This window comes from Dermacentor albipictus, chromosome 7 (assembly GCF_038994185.2).
Source record: "Dermacentor albipictus isolate Rhodes 1998 colony chromosome 7, USDA_Dalb.pri_finalv2, whole genome shotgun sequence".
NCBI lineage: Eukaryota > Metazoa > Arthropoda > Arachnida > Ixodida > Ixodidae > Dermacentor > Dermacentor albipictus.
In genome coordinates, this window is record NC_091827.1 from 37943770 (window position 1) to 37958606 (window position 14837).

The 14837-nt window shown below is 48.8% G+C and overlaps 1 protein-coding gene across 9 annotated transcripts in view; it reads left to right on the forward strand.

The window, feature by feature from the left end:
• The window catches only part of LOC135905678 (kinesin-like protein KIF26B), a 760359-nt gene that overhangs the window by 481345 nt on the left and 264177 nt on the right, over nt 1-14837 (forward strand). The window lies entirely within an intron of this gene.

Genomic DNA, 14837 nt, shown 5'->3' on the forward strand with positions numbered 1-14837 from the left:
GGCAAGATTGTACCAGTCTGGAACTCATCTTGGGAAGGGGGAACAGTGCCTTTCCTTCCCTATTTGCCTGCTGCACTCCCTCTCCCCCAAACATTCTCGTAACGCTCAGCCAGGCGAGATTGTCCCTTGTCTCAGCCTCCTCCCCTTTGGGGAACCACCCGTCTCCTCCTCCTACATTTTATTTTTTGTTTGCCGCCATCCTCGTCGCTTCCCTCTCTCCATCCCTCGCCGTGGTTGTGGCGGCGTCAGACTCGCCTGGCCGGCGCTCACAACTGCGGGATGATAAATGCCGAGCGCTGGAATTTTCATCAGCAGCTGGGCGGAGGACCGGCGGTGCGCGGTCAGACGCCGCCATAGCAGTCAACCCCGCAGCGCGTATAGAGCAGGGACTCTCCCCGGTCGACCGCGAGCTCAACCGTGTGCCTTCGCGAGCCTGGACAAGCGTGACGAGAGAGGGAGAGAGAAAAAAGTAGAAGTGTGAATGAAAACAGTAAAACGCTGTGCCGCTGTACTAGAGCTCAACACCCCCGTAGGAGTTGGCCAGCATCACCTTTCGGAGTAGAGCTCAGAGTGTTGTGCCCACGTTAAGAAAGGTATGCAGACTAGTCTCTGCTAGCTTCATAGTTTCAAGTTGAGCTAATATCAAAAGGCATAGTAAATTTAACTCCAAGTGCAGGACGTACATCAGGTGACAAGTAGCTACTGTCCAGTCGTCTAATCCCTATCGTCCATTCTTCTGTAGGGTATTAGTCAAGTAAGCGCCAACGCTGGCCAAATTGCTCAACGGAAAAAAAAAGATTGAAAAAACACGGTAAAGTATACGATCTTAATACGTACGGTGTTGGTCGTGAGACCGCTGGCGACCGGGCATGGTAGTTTTTTTGTTGTTGTTGTATTTTGCCCCGCTCTTTTAAAATCATTTTTTTTTTCGTTGAACAGCTTGGCTGATGTAAGCTGGGACACACGGTATATTGTCCTCGTTCATTTTTATGCTGTGTACATTTACTATGAACGAGAACACCAGCCACAACAGGTGCTGGTGTCTCTGTAATCCTCCTGTACACGGAGTGCTTGTGCGTTAGCGCTGAATACGCTGTACTGTCGTGTACCTAAACACCGTTCTCTTGAACTGTTATAGTGCTTCAGTTACGCGGACAACAAAGAAAGGACAATGACGGCGCACTATCTTTCTTTATTCATTTCTTTATTGTTAGCGCCACCTAAATTTCACCGTCCCATAACTGTAATAAACCAACGAGCCCAAAAGTCTGCACAACTGCCATTCCCTTGTTTCTTGCCGATGTAGTCCCCTGAACAAGAAGTTAGGTGAAGACATTGGCTCTCCTCAACGCCACCAAAGTGTTTGGTGTATCCACGGCTCTGTCGAGCAATCCCGAGTCAGCTTTTACCGTGGGCAGGCACTCTCGGATCATGAACAGCAGGTTGCCATTATCCCTCAAGAGGAAAGTGTATAATAGCTGCGTCTTACCAGTACTCACCTACGGGGCAGAAACCTGGAGGCTTACGAAAAGGGTTCTACTTAAATTGAGGAGCACGCAACGTATGGAAAGAAGAATGATGGGTGTAACGTTAAGGGGGGCAGGGATAAGAAGAGAGCAGATTTAGTGAGGGAACAGACGCGAGTTTATGACATCTTAGTTGAAATAAAGAAAAAGAAATGGGCAGGGCATGTAATGAGGGGGGAAGATAACCGGTGGTCATTGAGGTTTACGGACTGGATTCCAAAAGAATGGAAGCGTAGCGGGGGGCGGCAGAAAGTTAGGTGGGCGGATGAGATTAAGAAGTTTGCAGGGCCAACATGGACACCATTAGCACATGACCGGGGTTAGTTGGAGAAGTATGGGAGAGGCCTTTGCCCTCCAGTGGGCGTAACCAGACTGATGATGATGATGATGATGATGGTGGTGGTGATGATTATGATCGCTGCTGCTGCTGATGATGATGATGACGACGACGACGACGATGATGATGATGATGATGATGATGATGATGATGATGATGGTGGTGGTGGTGGTGGGTTTCCTCTGTACCTCTGCGCTCCTTCCAGACGGATTACATATTTTTTTTTCAATTTCATGAAATTACCATCCCTCAGCCCCCTGCGGTTTTCGACAAAACCAAATTTCCAGGTTCAATGTGGTGCTGTTACCTAGTTAAACGTGACCGGCAGATGTATCTAGCGAATTTTCTTGCTTGGCGAACAATTAGACAGCAGACACAGAAAAATGAGCAACGCGCCCTAAAACGATGCATGCTCAATTAAGGAAAGCTCTTTCTTTTTTCAAACGAAACATTTAAACTAGTCATCTCATCCAGGTTGTTGTTCACTGAGTATGATTCACGGTTTCTTTGGTGCATTTATTGCTTTAAGTACTGCTTGTATAAGCTACCTGAAAATTGAGCTAAGTGATAGGTATCTCTCTTACTTCATTTTCTAGAAAGGTAGGAGAGAAAGAAAGAAAAAGTGGAAAGGCAGGCAGGATACCCTCAAATGAACCCTGTTCGTTACCTTGCGCATAACTAGAGAGACGCACAGACAAAGGATTGTGAGTAGAGAAGTAGGGGAACAACTACTTCGCAAACATTGACAAATGTAGGTCAAGTTCACGCGAGGAACGTCACCTAGGTAAAGGCATTTATTTTGTCCGCTGGTTCAATAACTACATTTCGGTGAATCATGTTTGCACCGGTCACGTGTCCAGTCGATTGAATTTAGGAGTAGTTGGCACATGTAGTAGGCGCCGGGCAGTCCATATATTTAATATATAGAAAGACAAAGCCGTTGATGCAATAGGACAAAAATAAAAAAAGCAGAATGAATAAGAAACGTATCAGTTCAAGTAATTATGCGCCTGTGTTCTACACGCGCACGTGTTGATCACCGGTAGAATGTTGTTTTTCTCTCTAAATTTAGCTTCCCCGTACGGCCTTTCGCTTCACCCGTGTCGAATAAGGGACGATGATTTTTACAGTAGGATAAACTATAATCATTGCCAAGCAAACGACGTGACGTTTTGGGAATGAAAATCTACTGTCTGCGTAAATTCAAACTCGAACCAGTCGAAAACGACTCGAATGCGCTGGTACGTTTCCGGGTTTCGCCCGAATTTGTAACACTATGCGTGGCATAACTAAGACTCAAAAAGTGGTACGCCTGAGCTTCACCATGCCTAGAAACCGACTGCACGGCGATTACCCGCCCAAACTCTGCGTAATTACGTGCAACTGGAGTTCTTATCAGCTACTTTCCATTCTCGCTTGAACCTATGCCGGTGGTTCATACGCTCCTGTGACCGCAGGCGCCACTGCATCGGGTGCGCTGCACGGAATTCGCGAGCCACAGTTTGAGCACACGCGCAAAGCCTTCCCGCTCGCTTCACCGCCCTCTCACTCAGTTTCCTCTTTTACCACTCCAAACACTGCACAGAGTAATAGCCAAAAAAAAAAAGCCGAGACAAACTCAGTAAGCCTAACCGGGCAAAACGTGGGGCGACGCACAGCGGTATAGGGAACCCCGACCACCGCGTCGTCGTCTTCGTTGTGCAGCGGAACCCGGTTTGCGTACGCGAGCAAAGTGGCAGAGGCAGCAGGGACTTGCGGGGGTTGCGTGGGGAAAAAAAGGAGGGGAGGTTGAAGGTTCACCGCTCTCGCTTTAATAACGAAGAGGAGAATCGAAGAGGGATGGGGAGACGGCGAAGAGAGGTTGCCGCCGGGCGCTGTGGAGGAGGCTGCGTGGCGCGTGGTCGCCCACACGTGCGCTGCGTAATCATAAATTCCGGCGTTGTTGCCGCGAAAGGAGCCGTCGGACACGCAAGGGGAAAACCGTTCGGCGAAAGCGCGCGCTCTCTCCCCAGCGTCCCTATACGTACGCGCCCTCTCCCCTATTGCGCACACCCTTCCCTATGGCTCGTACCTCTGGCGAGGCTCCTTCTTTAATGTTTGTTCGCTCTCTCCTCTACCGCCTTTGCATCCCGAAGAGCCTTCGCGCGCCTCCGATACGAGAGGAGGAAAGGGGAAGAGAGGAGGGTATTGCGCGAGTCTGTCCCGCTGGCGATGCTCGAATGCGCGCAGGAAACTGCTATGACTACGAGAAGCGAACCATACGCGATCACGGCACACCGGACTGACAAAGTAGAAAAGCAGAAATAGACCCGGAGGACCAGCCGAGCCCACAGTTGTTGGTGACAGCTATGGCTGCATATAATGTTTGACGACAGTTTTTGTGGCCCTGAGCAGACAGAACTCGTGCCCGGAAATATGCATTCACAACGTTGACGCGGCGCGGGTGCCAAGTACACAGAAGGAAAACAAGCGACAGGACAGGTGTTGCACTGTCCGTTAAGTTCGATCTGCCTCCTAGTCATTTACAGCTGGGTTATCAACGTTTTGTGAGAGATGAACGAACCTGCCCACCAATCTAAGTTATGTATTCCTCACTACGGCAAGATTCAGGACAGATTCAGCATGCTTTTCGGTGGTCGGTGCATGCTGCGTGACGCTACGTTTTGCCTGCCTTCTGTGTGTGTTACCAGGGCACGTCACATTTTCGTAAGACCCGAGATAATCCCGTTTATGAATTGCCTTTAGGGACAAATCCCAATACTTACTGTCATTTCACGAACGTAAAAATTTCATTGTTGCCAGAGTAAGTTGCAGAAACCGGCACCTTCGTTACGGGGACGAAGTAACCATCTCTCGCAGATTGCTTTGATGAAAGACGCATTTATCTCAACTAAGCAGGTATCTTGATGCTGCACGCCGAATTGCTAAATCACCATGCGACAGTGTTAGAAAGGTATTCTTCCCGGGCACTTTTCGTCTTCATTCGCGAGACAAAGCTGTCGCGCAAATTACACTGTCAGCTTTCTGGGAAGCTGTCAGCAACCGTATGATTACTTAAGCGACAAACGGTTTTGCATGCATCTCGCTTAAAATAACGCATATCTTGGTTGCTGCCTCGTATGTAATTGATCGATTCCTGCGGTTTAACGTTTAAAGCCAGCACTTCAGCGGCATGGCCAGAAGCACCGAAGCGAAGCGTTCTAGTTTAAATTTGCCCAACTGGAGTTATTTAATTAACCTTTACTTAGGTCCGAGTGAGTGAGCGCTATATAGCATTCACCCCTGTCGAAATGCACCCACGTCCCGGCCGGTAATGTCATGCAATCGATAAGAGAAAACGAAATTGAATGTACCAAGTACAGACGGTCTCAGGTGGGGGATCCACGTTCCCAAGAAGGGAAGCAAGTCTCGCCGAACCCGTTCGCAATATTCGTCTCGGATTCTCCGGCTCCGAGCTATGCGTGTATACAGAAGAGCCGGAATGCCTCGCCGTTCTCGCTCTCCCACGCGGTTTGAACCCTTGGCAACGTGGTTTTGCCCACGCCGACCCCGAGGGGCGGGCGGGCCGCCCACCCTGCGGCTGGTCGCGATGCAGTGTACGGGAACACGCGTGGTCGCGGAATGCTGGCGCTGCTGACGATGCTGCGCGGCTCAGCCGCCGCCGCCGAAACCCCTCCAGCCGCGCGGTTTTCGCATCACCGGGTCGCGCCTGTGTTGGCCTACTGAACGCAGTTCTCCCGCACTTCTTGTTGCAGTAATTTCTTCTTGTTCTTGTTCTTCTTCTTGTTCTTGTTGTTGTTGCTGCTGTTGTTGTTGTTGTTGTTGTTCTTCTTCTTCTTCTTCTTCATCTACTTCTTCTTCTTCTACTTCTTCTTCTTCTGCTGCTTCTTCGTGCAACACAACCGCGGCTTCCGCGAACTTTTACTTTTGCCTCGATAGACGTTGTAGTCTCGTGCATCTAATCTGTTCAGCGAGGTTTCAAGTTGCCTTTGCTTGGCGCGGTGATCGTCGGGATGAAGGATGGAACAATTTTTTTTCCAGTCTCACATTAGCAGGTTAATGAATCGCAGGAAATTTCGGGCATTCATCCAGGCGGCGAATCGTTTGCTCTGCCTTCGCTGGAGGGAATGCCGGAGGGTTCGGCTGCCCCCATGACTGTAGACGTAGGCCGGTTAACGTGTCGAAAAACGTATGCTGCGCTTGTCGTCAAAACTTCTCAAGCCACCGCTCATGTGAAACGGTCTATCGCTCGCGTATATAGCCTTCCAGGTTTTCTGTGATAAGAATTAAAATCAAAGTGTTTCCGTATCTTCGGGCCTTTGGAACAGCGAATGTTTAGCGTGCGCTTCAGTACCCAGACCGATGAGAGGTCCTTTTACGTTCACTGCGGCTTTGGAACTTTCCGCAAGAAGTTGCATGTTCCGCGCAAGGTCTACTGAAATTCTGAGCCTGCCGTCCAGTCTTTCTGAGCATTTGTCTTCACGTAATCGCCGCAAAATGCTGGAGACTACAATCTACATTCTTTGAGAACTTCAGGCGACCAACTGAAGAGTCATCGATGCTTTTCTTTTGCTTTAGCTACTGATAATCGCACTTGTTCTCACGTTGTCAGGTTGACATTGTATGTATATATGTCACAGAGCCATAGTTTTTGTCCCAGAACGCTGTCCTCTCGATCGTCTCCCAACTTCACGACGTCTAGCCTATCGGTCACCGACAGCTGTCAAAGTATTAAGACTTTTTTTTCTAAATACGTGACTTCGTGTAACCATCAACCAATACGCCAGCTGCGTGTCCAGGTATTCGAAATCCTTACTTGAAGACGGCTCATGCGGCAACAAACTCAAAGCGGCGCGCTCTAGCTTTTCACTAGCGGCTTAAACCTCGGCGTGTCGTCTTCACCTTCACGTCACACCGACCGCACGTCTCACCGGTCTCCAGACGCCCGAATCGTGGGACAACACTATGCGCGACAGCGCGCGTGACAACACGCGGACGCTGACGGTACGCGTTACAAAAAAGACAAAAAGAAAAGTGAAATTAGGTGCATCTCGCGCGACGTGTAAACGTGACACGGGAAGGCGAGGGAAAAAAAACTGGAAACCGAAACGGAATTAGAATAAAAAGAAGGACCGTTTAGCTTTCGGAAGCCTCGTACAGCGGAGAACGCATCGCGTCGCATCGCGTCTAGCGCGCGCTCGAAGTACTCCTCCGTTGGCGTGTCGTGCTCGCAGGGTGTGGGCTTCGGAGGCACCGGTCCGGAAAATAGAATTCACCCTCCTCCTGTAGCTGCACGCGCGGCGGGCAGAACGTGGTTCTTTCTTTGCGTCGTCGGGCGCTGATGCAGCGCTTGTGGTTGTCGTTGTTGTTGTTGACTTCCTTCGGCATCCTAGCTTTCTTGTCTTTTTTGTAGATTTCCTGTTTTTTTCTTGTTTTTATTTTTATTGTGCCCCGTTGAGCTGTACGAGCAGAAGAAACGCAGTTCCCGCTTGCTCTGTGCCCACCCGCTAAGCTCCGCGTGCTGTGGCATTAAACAGTACGATCGCTACGGCCCGATCTGGAAACGGAGTTTACTGTAACCACTTAGAGAAACACTCTGTAGATGTTCTAGCCAGTGTCTACAGTCTTCAGTTATTTGTCTTTTGAAAAGATTTTGAATTTTGTATTTGTAGTTTTGTAGAGGGATGCTCGCGTGCTACCGGTGGTTTATGAAAGAAGTGCCGCTGTTTTTTGGCACTGGCCAAACGCCGCCAGCCCGTTATTGCTATAAGATCTTCTTGTACTAGTTCACCCTCCTCCCCCCTCCAAAAAAGGAAAGAAAAGAAAAGAAGAGTGACGGCGGAAGAAATTCAGCACGCCTGTATTGTAGGATGCCACTGGTTGCAGTCTGACGATGGAGCGAGAAGATCCATTGCAAAAAGTTAGTTTTGACAATATTGCTACGTGTAGCAGTGTTGCGACAATGTTGTAGGCAACCTATAGACAGGCATCATTAAGTGCGTGGAGAGTGCACAGAATTTGTACGATCTGTTTAAAGTTTACACATACGTGGACTGAAGGTCTGTATGGAGAGATAATCAGATTTATTCTAAAATAACGGTTGACAAATCGGCCTGAAGTACTGCCCGCTACTCAGCGTCGGGGCAGATCTACGTGAGCTCACAGTCTGATCAATGTAAATATAGATAATGTGTAAAGAACTGCAGCTCCTCTGCAAAAGAATGATTCAAAACGGTGACCACTTGCACCCGTACTTTCCACTGCAGAGTTCAGTGAGTGTGGTCATCATTTCCTAGCGTTCGAACAGAAAACGACGTTCGACGATTTCGTATAGTGGATTATCGAATCGAACAGAAATGAGTGTTTGGTTCGCATTCGAAATTTCGGATACTCGCCCACGTCCGATGTTTTTTACCACGCGTTTCGTGCTTTGTAGTCGCGATGTTCTCAGTCTATTAAGTGCCTACACATTTATTGGAATTGTTCACTTTTTCTTTTGCCTCTACAAACTCTACGTACCGTATGCAGAAGAAAGTCATCACCCTTGATCCATGGTGCCTTCTGAGCGCCTTATTCCGCATTAGTCTACAAAAGAAAGTAAGAGATCATAAGAAACCAGGTCGTCTGCGAAGAACAATAGGCTCTCAAAAAATTATATATATAATATATGAAAGAGAGAGAGAAAGAGAGAGAGAGAGAGACAGAGAAATTATTTCTAGGCTATTCAAAGAAACCTTTAAAGAAATAAAATAAAATAAAAACAGAAAACTGGTGCAGTGACTCATAGCCACAACTTGCTGGGTGAAGTGGCAGTGCGAGCTTCCAAACTGATATTGATTCCTTTTCCTTTTCTTTCTATTTTTTTGTGTCCACCCAATGCCCGGCACAGTACAGTTTTCGTATTGCATCCATTTGAGCATTCACATCCTAGTATGGAACCCTCTTCCCTTATGCAGAGAATAAGAACACTAAGGTCACTTCAGCCGCCACAGTCAGTAATCTTTCTAACCCCTATCCCCCAACCCCAGTGTAGGGTAGCAAACCGGAGACTGATATCTGGTTAACCTCCCTGCCTTTCCTCTCTCTCTCTCTCTCTCTCTCTCCCGTTGTCCCCATCCGTACCCGTCTCGTTGTTCCCGGCGCAGACGGACTATTTGCATTTATTATTTCCTGTCTGTAATAAGCCAGTCAGTTGGCAGTTCAGCGCCTGTCCTGTATACTTCTCTGTCTCATAATGCCGTTCCGCTTGCTCTGCTTTTGCTGCGAAGATCAACCAACCAGCCCCGTTTTACACTCTACGCTCAAGACGTGTCACCAGGCAAACCTCTCCAGTATTTGGTTAAAGAGCACATCTCTCTCTCCCTCTCTCTCTGTCTCATTTCCTCCTTGAGTAATTCAATGCGGTTGGTCAAGCAAATTTCTCAGGGATGGAGGTAGAGAGAGGCGGGCTTAACTTTGCGCCGTGGTATTACCGGTTTCTTCACCCACGAGAGTACGGCATTGTTGCTCAGCGCTTGTTCTCCCTCTGCATGCATGTAATAAAGGAAAAACAACAACAACAACGATGGAATAGAAATGAGTCGAGCGGTAGCAGCACCGTCATTTAAGAGGAAGGAGCAGTTTTCTTTTTCTTCTTTTCTTTTCTTGGGGGGGGGGAAGGGGCTTTTGTTGTATAGAACAAATGGCAAAGTAGAATAACCTGGCTGCGTGAACGGCGTGTATATTTGTCGTGCCTCGTGTCCCGACCTCACGGACAGGACCGAGACAGAATAGCGAAAAAAAAAAAAGGGAGCAGCAGGCGTACCGGCAGGCACAGAACAGCAAGGAACTCCGAGGACCTGCAGGCGGCAGCGAAGACTCGCAAGCAAGCGATCGAGGATGGCAAGCCAGGAGAGGAAAGGAGGATGAGCAGACTGAAGGGCGGTGTGTGTGGGGGGGGAGGGGGGGGAGGGGGGGGGGGGGCATACAGTTTACCAGCGGCGCGAGCGCCCCATTTCGAGGACGATTGCTCTCGGATCACGCTCCGACTCGGGCTCGGCTCGGCTCGGTTCGGCTCCTCCGCGCTGTTGTTTTTGCGCACTCGGGGCTCGCTTGCTTACGCAGGTTACAGAAGGAGCAGCAGCATCGGCATCGTCTCCAGCGGCAACTCCTTATATTTAGACTGCTCCGCAGAAAGACAGAACAAGGACGAGCAGAAGCAGAGGAAGACAGTGTGCTTCGGGTTTTAGTTTAGTGGGCTCGCGAATTTCGAAAGAAGTAAGCACTTCCCCTCCACCCCTGCACCTCCTCCCTCGACGTTTTCCCTTTTTCCCCCGCCTCCAGACTTCGTCCCTAGTTTCGACGCTTCCTCTTTTTTTTGGCAGGCTTTGTTTCCCCATTCCCTTCTTATTTACTTGCACGGCCTGCTCGCACCGCAGTGGTGCGCGTTCGGCATCAAATCGGACTGCGCAGACCCCCCCTCCCCTCTCGCCCCTACCTCCCTTTTTTTCGCAAACTCGGTCGATCTGCTTTCGATGCGATTCGCACAGGTTTTTTTCAGTGTCTTTTTTTTCTTTTCGCTGCCTTTCCCATGGTCCCTCTTGAATCCCAACGTGCATGCTTGGAATTGTATACGGTGGTGCACGAGACGCAGCAAGGCCTTTCTTGCTTCGATCCGCACACAAGTAGTGGTTGTAGTTGGTGGGAAGAAGCAGGCACGAGAGGGGAGATTGGAACAATGGAATCGCTCGTGTTCTTTTTTTTTCTTTTTCTTTTTCTTCGGGGAGAGGGGGGTCGTTTGACGAGGATGGCCCAGAGTTCGTCTCCTTACTTTTTTTCTTCTCGGTTGTCTTGTACAGACCTTGCATGCAGCTGCACAGCTGATTATCCCACTGCTGGGGAAGAACAAAAAAATAAGCGAGATTGCTGTTTATTTGTTTTGCTTTTGACCGCGATTCAGGGCGAGCAATTCAAGTACGCGCTATCCTTCGGCATTTGGCGGAATGACCCGTTCGGTTGTGCGCTGTGTGCAAACTAGAAGACACAGTAGAAAAACAAAATTTTGAACGAGAGAGAGAAAGAGAGAGAGAGAAACTGGGAAGGAGTACGACGCTATAGTCATTGTCTTCCTAGAGGTGAATAGATTATCAGTGCCGATTCAGGCTGTGTTGAGCACTCTGGTTTAACTCACTTGACGAGGAAGAGTTGATTGAGTCTGGACCCTAACCGTCATTGGAATTGTGCTCTTTCTTTCTTTCTTTCTTTCTTTCTTTCTTTCTTTCTTTCTTTCTTTCTTTCTTTCTTTCTTTCTTTCTTTCTTTCTTTCTTTCTTTCTTTCTTTCTTTCTCCTTTTTTTTTCGTCGTTCCATTTTTGAAAATACGGAAGACTTCGACGATGACAACCGCACTCGTCTGCAAGAGGCTGCCAGTGAAAAAGCTATGTTGAATGAGATTAGTTTACCAAGACAAACTCTCTCGCTAACGCTGTGAATAAATAATATGGTGGCTGAAACGGAAAGCTATCGTATTTTTCTTTTTTTCTGTTGTTCTTTTGAAACATATCGTACAGGGCATCGCGTCGGTCACACATTATTCTAGAATTCATCCGAATGTTTGGCACCAAGTCTTCTTTTATGGGCGAAACTCTTTTTTTGTTCCGTCTGAACAGTAAGAGTGAGTGGTCTTTTCAACTGACAGGGAGGTTCCAGGCCAGGCAAATAAGCCACAAAGCGTTGGCTTCGATCTCGTACGGGCAAAACAGATGAAGTCGCAAACTTCTTGCTGTTTATTTTAGGTTGGTTTCAACCACTTTGTGAGTCCGTTAGTGATTATTTAATAGTGGTTTGTCCTGGATAATTGCACGGCATATTTATCATGCACATTCGTCAGGATAAGGTTCAGTACGTCCCCTATATAGCCGCAACTGATAACCTAGTCATGCTCTATAGGAGCTGCAAGAACGCTCATTCACCGTGAGCCTGCTGGACTAGTACTAGTACTTGCAGGCATACTAGTATGACTGGTATGCCTGCTGAAAATCGCGGCGCGTTCAATTTCAAATGTCAACATTGTCAACCACTGCCTCTCGTGACAGCCACAGCAAAGCCCAAGGTCTGTTTCTAAATACAACTCCTAGTTCGGGCAGACGGCTGTCGTAGTCGTCTTCATCCTTACTAACCCCGCCGCTACCATCTTAATCATAGTGATTATAAGCTTCTGCCACGTCTCCCGCAAGACGAATGTCTCTCTTCGAAACTATCTTCAATCTCAGCTATCCCTGTCTCCCTCGTGTGTCAGCCACTCCCACCCTATCATGCCTGCAAATTTCCTAATCTCGTCACACCACCAAATTCCCTGCTGTCCTCAACTACGAGCCCCCTTCCGCCGCAGCAGTCGTACCGGTAGATTTCATTATTTCCGGTAACCCTGAAGCCCGTCCATCGATCACTCGCTAAGTGCATCACACTTTAGCCAATCCTATAGCCACGCCAAGACAAACTCGTGTATCCACCGATGACCCTCCATTAAGGAACCCAGAGTAAGCCGAGCGCGTTGAGTGCGTCATCGCCGTCTCCCCGAAAACCACGTGACGTCAACTTCGGAACGGAGCTCGCTGGATTGAGGTGATCCCACCAGATTGCTACGACGAAAGGAGAGAATTGCCTTCGGTGGGTTCAGACTGCGGCTGAAATAATCAGGACCAGATGACGGGATACGACTCGGGAGGACTTCACCGTTGATTGTCGCGGTGTGGAAAAGTACGGTGGTTTCTGTTGACTTCCTGATTCCCCGTGGATCTGTAGTCGTCTCCTTCTGAGTAGTGCACGTTTGTCTTAGCGTCGGCCTATCTCGAGAGCGGGCAAGGTGGGATATGGCGAGTATAACACGGTCGAATGGAAATGATTACGGCAGCCTAAACGATAACAGTAATTCCAGAGTAAGAAGCCGATCTACCAAATAACATCACGTTCCCACAGGCCATTCGTCAGGTTATCCTTCCGCAGGCAAGTGAATTGGAGTTTCGGAAGGGAGCACCTAATGACTTTCAAATTCAACGCTGTCGCATGCGTATATCAACAGAACGCCTGCTTCTCCTCTTTCAACTGGACACCGGACAACCTAGACGGCGTAGTTAACAGGTAATACTTGAAAGCAAACGCCATGAAAGTAAAGCTTTCCTGTTTTGGTCATGTGATACGGGCTACCAGTTCAATGAAACGTAAATGACTGATCGGTAATATTGGATGTGAAAAAAGAACAGGGTCACTGGTATGCGCTTAATCGAAGTGCACAAGAGCATTAAGAGCAGGCGAGGCCGCAGTGTTGCAGTGAAGCGGTGTGCGCGTTTCACGCCATTCGCCGGATCGCCGCGTCAGCTTTCAACGTGCGTTCTCGAATGAACGGTGGTGGTGTAGCTGTAGGCGCGGTTTGAGATTCTCGAGTGAAGTATAAAAACAGCATGGCGCCAGTAAATACGTGTCAGCTTTTTATAAATTGGCCAGCTCAACTGCTTCTCCGGCATTCGGGTGGGTGTTGAACACCAGTAATGCGAGCTTCACTGATTTAGAGAAGCAGGTATCTCGATCATTTTTACATCGCCACTTCTAGACACGGAGAAGCGAAAGAACACAGGACATTGGCTGGGCTCCATCCTCCTACAACGTTCCGTGTGTAATGTGTAAAAAGATGGATCAGTGCCAACTTGGCCCAATTTGAAATCCTATTAAATATTTTCATTTCTGCAGCCACTGTATAAGCATTTCTAATTTCGGGCCATACGCGCGTGCTCCTGCAAGAGTTGGTGAAGCCATGTACTAGCACACTTTTGTATATACTGTCACCACATCGCTACCTGCCACGTTACTCAAACGCATATCATCGATTTCTCTCTCTGCGAATATACTTCAAGCAGCATACCAACTACACGTTACAGACACTGAGCTCGACGAGAATCGTGTTGGTACGGAGGGGGCCTCTTGCCAGCTGCGTAAGAGCGAGACTGGATTTTTTCCAAGCATATTCACGACCTCTGTCACTATCGCCAATGATTCCGCCACTCCAAGTTTGCTGCACGTGTAAATGTAACGCGGTGATTCGAACGCGGTCAAATTCGTCGACTCACTGACTCTGCTGACAAGCAGCGCCACTACTGCAGCGAACTGTGTTGTTCGAAGCCGGTATCCACGATACTCTAGAGAGAGCATGTTAGCGTAGTCTTACCTTTCTACCGTTACGTATAATGGTCAGCTTTAACTGCGCATGCGCAGCATACTTTGTGCATGCGCATTTGGAGGCATGTGTTAGTGGCAACGCCCATGCTAAAATAGTCTAATATCTTCAACACTATCCCTTCCTTCTCTCCTCTTCCCGCTCTCCTTGTGATGTCCTTGAAACTCTCCTTGTACAATGTGTCAGTACGATAATTTCAAAGCGCCAGACTACTTCTGTACCGCGAACTCGTCGCACAACTGACCACCGACAAAAAATACCCGCCACAGAGTCCTTCGCAAACTGTGCTCCCGGCTATGGTGTCATTTCTCGCAAGGAACTTGCTAACACCTCCGTGAAAATATTCCCCATCGTTTTCGCTCCGCTTTCTCCGTCTCTCACGGGCACCAACGCGTTGAAACGATGATTTCAGGCCAGCGAATACGCTCCTCCGTCTCGTAGGCTCCAGACGTCGGGGACGCACCGCCAGCCTCACCTCCAGCGAGTCTTCCCCATTACGTCTGTGCCGTTAGCCCTCCCGGCGTCCTTGGTTGGGGAAAAACCCTCCCGTCCCGCCCGCGGCGACGGAGGGGGCGGAGAAAGAAAGTCCAAGCAAAACCTTCCTTTGAGCGGGGTGGCGAAATCGCGTTATCAATTACACTGACTCCTAACCGAATTTCATTCCGGGAAAGCATAGCATGGCGCCTGTCTGAAGCAGAGGCCCTTTGCCGGCTCCTGCCTCCTCACGTCCCCTTTCCCTCCCTTTTCCTATCTTTCTGTTCCTTCTT